This window comes from Pipistrellus hanaki, assembly GCF_964339955.1.
Source record: "Pipistrellus hanaki genome assembly, chromosome: 17".
NCBI lineage: Eukaryota > Metazoa > Chordata > Mammalia > Chiroptera > Vespertilionidae > Pipistrellus > Pipistrellus hanaki.
The window spans coordinates 21,970,786-21,976,305 of NC_140519.1; the positions used below are offsets into that span (position 1 = coordinate 21,970,786).

Below are 5,520 nucleotides of genomic sequence, written 5' to 3' on the forward strand. Positions count from 1 at the left end.
TGGAAATGTCTTAATTACTCCTCCATTCTGGAGAGATTATTTTACTAAAACTCTTTTTTGTTGTTGTTGTAATATTCTGAGTTTATTTCTTAAAACTGCTAAGAGCCCACTTTCCCCTACCTACTCTGGTTTTGTTCCACTTTTCTGTTAATAATGTTTACAAAAATGTTAACCCACATAAAGAGGATTCTTCCAAGGTGCTTTCCAGACTTATTCTTTTTTGCATATGGAGATTATTCTTAATAGATGGGAAAATATATCTTTTATTTATTAAGCCAATTAAAAATGATAAGTGCTAAACTAAAATTCCCAACCAAATTCAAAAATGAGAAAACAGAAGCCCCAAGCTATTTCCACGAGAGGAAAATATCTCTGCTAATTTTAAGATAAAATAGTCCTGTGAATATTAAAAAAAAAAAAAAAAAAAATCAAACATGTTGATGTACTGGAACCAACTACACCAAACACATTCCTAATGTCCGTTACAAATATTGCAAGTAAAACAATGATAGTACTGAGTGGTAGAGTAATAAAAAAAAAAATGGTGAATTCATGCGAATGGAAAACTGGAGAAAAACATCATCATTAAACTTTTCTTGAAGGGAAGTGGATTAAAGGGACTGTCAAAAGCACAGCAAATATTGTAGTATGCATAACTTCAAATCATGACAACATCATGTGGCAAGTATTTATTATAATCTTATAGTATATCAGATGCCACTTTATAATAAAAAAAAAACTACCCAAAGAGTGTAGATATAAAGTACATGAGAAAAAGTAAAACAATTTTTCTATATTAGTTATATTCTACATTCTTTTCTTTGAAGGGCTTTGAAGTCCACAGTACATGGGCAATCTTGAACTATGGCAGAGAAATGAAAAGGCCATGGGCATAAGCACTCTCTTTGGAGAAATGAGAGAACTTTGCTTTACTTCCGCAGCATTTGAAATCTGGAAGTATTGCTCTCTACAATTTAATGTAAGAGGATAAGGGATGGACCATTTCTAAAATTATTATCACAAGAGAAAAGAACACCATAAAGAAAAATGATAAACTACTTATGCACCCAAGAAAGGCTATGTTAGGAAGAAGTGCAAGAAGAAACACAATAAAAACACAAATGATTATTAGTTGCACTTATCCATCAAGATACCAAGATCCAATATAGTCTTCAGACAAAAATTCTGAAATAGCAATAGGAAGCTCTGTTTTAATAATTAAAAGATAAAGTGACATAAGTCCAATATTCTGAATTATTATGTTGCCTACCACCACCACCTGATCTAAATGCAAAGAATCTTCATAAGAATCACAATTGTCTGAGTACACATATTAAGCAGGAGATAAACTAATAATGAAGCCAGGAGAGCAATTACCAACAACAAGAAACTAAGTCCAAGGATATCTGTATTATATAAGCTAAGCCAAGGATGCCACACCCATGATGGCTTTTACCAAATTAAACACTGAGAAACCAAAGGAAACACCTGGGGATCTCTGTCTGTGGTGTTTGTTGCTTAGCAACAGGCTCAACTCTTCCACCTCCACCTCCTCAGGCTGCTGGGAAGAGGTGTACCAGCCCATCTTTATGGCAGACTACCAGGTGCATCTGCAAGCTACTGCCCCTGCTCTCCCATCATTAGACACACCAAAAGTAGAGCTGTGGGCCTAGCCTTTCTGATTCCCATACCTGACCAGGGCAAGGAAGTGATATAAAATTCTCAATTGGTAGTTGGTTTTCTTAATTCAGGATGTTATATCATCCCAATGCCTACTGGCCTTCATGTTTCTAGAGGAGATATTGGTTGTGAATCTTATTGAAGATCCCTTGAATGTAACAAGTCAATTCTCATTTGTTGATTTCAAAATTCTCTGTTTGTCTCTGGGTTTCAACAATCTGACTACCAAGTCTCTTGGTGTAGATCTCTTTGAGTTTATTGTTTATTGTTCATTGAACTTCTTGGACATGTATATTCATGTAGTTCTTCAGATCTGGGGAGATGTTAGTCATTGTTTATTTAATGTTTTTCTTCCCCTTTCCATTTTCTCCTAGGATTAGTATATTCAATGATAGCTCACACATTTTTCATCCTATGTTCATTTTCCTTCATTCTTATTTTTTTTCTGCTCCTCAGTTGAATAATTTCATTTGTCTTATCTTCAAATTTATTGGTGCTTTCTTTTGCCTGCTCAATCTGCAGGTTAAGCCCTCTAGAGAATTTTAATTTCAATTATTGTACTTTTCACCTCCAGAATTTCTCTTTGGTTCCTTTATATCACTTTGTTGATATTTTTGGTCATCTCTGTAAACCAATAAACACAAAAACACTATTTTTCTGAGATCTATTAAATATTCTAGCCAATTAACAAGTCTGAAGTATGGATCATGAAGACCTTCAATTTGTACATGATCAGTAAGAAGTATGGTTGGCTTGAGTTTTGCGACTGGCATCTGAAGTGGGGGCAGGCTTGTGGAACTGAGCCTTTAACCTGTGTGGTCTGCACTTTGGTTAATTAGTGTAAGAACTGCTTGACACCCAGTTTGGTTGATGTCAGAGAAAACACCCCATAAGGGTTAGGATTTAGACATATATTTTGGGGAGTACATAATTCAACTCACTACAGAGGGGGAGGGAAAGAAGAAGAATGATCTGTGGTTGTGGTTGGTTGTTTTTCTACACACAAAATCTTATAGTACTGAGCACATTTTAATTAACTATGAATGTGTGATTTACAGCATCAACCTTAGAAAGCCAAGTAGATGGGTTAATGGGTATGTCACGATAGAGATTCCTTTGCCTCTGGTTAGACATGAGGCCTTTGCACAAACTTTATTAGAGGATTGCAAGACTTCTTCAGGGCTTTCCCACCTGCCCATCAATCTTGAGTTTACACTGCAGCTGGTCCTTTGGGAGAATGAGCAGGAAACATGGATAAGCACTTAATGAGGATAGAATCTGTGAGCTCATCCCTGGAATTGTGAGCGCTGCTAAAGCTAAGGACGCATCCAAAGGTCTGGGACCCACATCTTGGCCTTGTTAGACTTCCTTCCTGGAATGTCCCCTGCAGGTCTCACCATTAAAAAAAAGAAAATCATCAATTTAGATTCATGCCAAGGTCAGGCAGCCAGCTAAAGGGATACTGCTGTTGTCAATCTTAGAATTTTTATTTTCTTTCATGTTCTTTCCCTCCCTTTTCTAAAACTACATTTCTCTTTCCTTTAAAAAAAATTAAATAAATAAATAAGCTCTGGCTTCCACAGACATGCAGTTTTGTCTTGCAACAATGCTACAAGGCAGGTAACATCATTATTGCTATTCTACAGAGGGCGAGACGGGGCCCCAAAGAGGTGATATCAGTTTATGCGGATACTCAATTGTGAATCTGGGAATCAGACACAGGCACTGAATCCCACGCTTTTTCCTCAGCCCTACAGCGTCTTCCTTCTATTCCTGCTGCTTCCTTTTCTTACTATTTCCCCACGTCAATGGCACTCACAGGCTTAGGCCCTGCTCCCACTGCTCTGAGACCCAAGGTTCACAGCCCTCTGAGCACCAAAACTGCCCGGGAGCTTCTAGGAAAGCTGAAGGCTGGCCGCACCCCCAGCCTATCAAATCGCCACCTCTGGGAGTATGGCCAGGACATCAGCGTTTTGTCTGAGTCCCCCAGGTGCGTCTCATGTGCCGCCAGGATGGAAGACCGCTGCTCTAGATCACGTCTGCGCCATTTATTAGCCATAGGAAATGAAATGTTCACTCGAGATTAACCTAACCTGTGGAGCACATCTTATTAAACCGCTCGATGAAAACGGAGGGCAAAGCCACCAAGGAGACATGCAAGTGACATGCAGGTGAGCTGATGTGTCCAACGTCCCTCCCTTCCCAAGTCCCACCAAAAGGATCTCATACTCTATGGAGCAGGAAGAAAAGCCCGTGGCGTCCCCCTGAATGAAGGAAGAACGGTGTCCGTGGGCTGGAAACTTTGAGGAAGCAGACACGATTTGGCGCAGGTGAAAACAGATGGGTCAGGGGAGATAAGAGATCAACCAAAGGACTTGTATGCATGCATATAAACATAAACAATGGACACAAAACTCTGGGGAGGGAGGGCATGTATGAGAGTGGGGGGGTGTGTGGGGGAGATTGGTAAGGTACGTACACATATAATACCTTAATAAATAAAAAAATGGGGGGAAAAAACAAAACAAAAACAGACGGGTCAAGGTCCTAACAAGAACGGTTCAGCACTGACAAAAAAACACCACGTGGGAAGTACGTGGGTGAAATACTCCCCCCCCCAACAGCCCCCCAGACCTGGTGATTCTCAAACTCACACTGGGAGAAAATGGGACAGTGGGAGAGTTGGTGGGGAGAAATCCAGAGCAGTCTGGCAACCGCACCAGTGCCCCACGCACAGGCTGCCCCCCCTGGAAAGGTTCGGGGAAGCCCCGTCAGCATCTCCACCACAAGAACCTTCAAAGGAACTACAGTATTTGAAAAAGCAGTGAATTCCTGAGACAAAAAATGCCTTCACAGTAATTTGCTACCAACTTCCCCTGGCAGGCAAGGAAAATAAAACTACCCAATAAATAAAAACTTAAAATGTCCCCTTGGGGACTCAGGCAACAGGAACCAACACACTCGCTGACAAAACCATCTCAAGTTTCCAAACTGGGCCCACACAGGTCTCCTCTGAAAGAACAAGCCAATGGAAAGAAAATGAAAACCATAGAACGTATTGAAAAGGTTTGGTATGCAAAAAGAAAAGAAAAGAATCCTCAGAACAAATGTTTATCTATGAAATAAGCTTATTCCAAACAGCAGGGGATGCGTTTATTAAGACAAGCTTAAATTTGGGTTTTCACCAATATTACAAGTCCATTGCTATAAAGAGCAGATGATCGATAAATATTGCCATGGGTGGAAAGTCACCAGAATTTTTTTTAAGTTGTCTTTAGTGTGAGCCACAACGTTCGGGGGAGTCTGTTAAACAGAAACAGACAGAAGCAGAGGCAGCCAGCAGCAGCCTGCGAGCCTCGCAGAAACAGGTGGGTTTGGTGAGTGCATACTTGCTGAATGTTGCGATCCCAAGCCCTCTTCCCAACTCAGCTCCCAGAGTGCTGGCAGCCAGGATAACACCCTACTGGCAGGAGACACACAGGTTTTCCTCTGGGAGTTCTGCCTGGCTCGAAGGCAGTGGTTGGCAAACTGCGGCTCGCGAGCCACATACCGCTCTTTGGCCCCTTGAGTGTGGCTCTCACAAAATACCACAGCCTGGGCAAGTCTATGTTGAACAAGTGGCGTTAGAAGAAGTTTAAGTTTTAAAAAATTAGCTCTCAAAAGAAATTTCAATCGTTGTACTAGTAATATTTGACTCTGTTGACTAATGAGTTTGCCGACCACTGCTCTAAAGGAAGGATCTTAAGCAACTCACTTGGGAGCACCCTGCAGCCACCTTACAGAGAAGCTCCCTTTAGTAAGACATCTCACCCCCTCACACACACACAGGCACACAGCCTC

The 5,520-nt window shown here is 40.9% G+C and overlaps 1 pseudogene across 1 annotated transcript; it reads right to left on the reverse strand.

The window, feature by feature from the left end:
* Positions 1-347: 347 nt before the first annotated feature.
* On the reverse strand, positions 348-1,585 carry LOC311611776 (solute carrier family 38 member 6-like; annotated as a pseudogene). Its single transcript has one exon. The product of its transcript is annotated as a solute carrier family 38 member 6-like (transcript).
* Between the last annotated feature and the right edge of the window lie 3,935 nt (positions 1,586-5,520).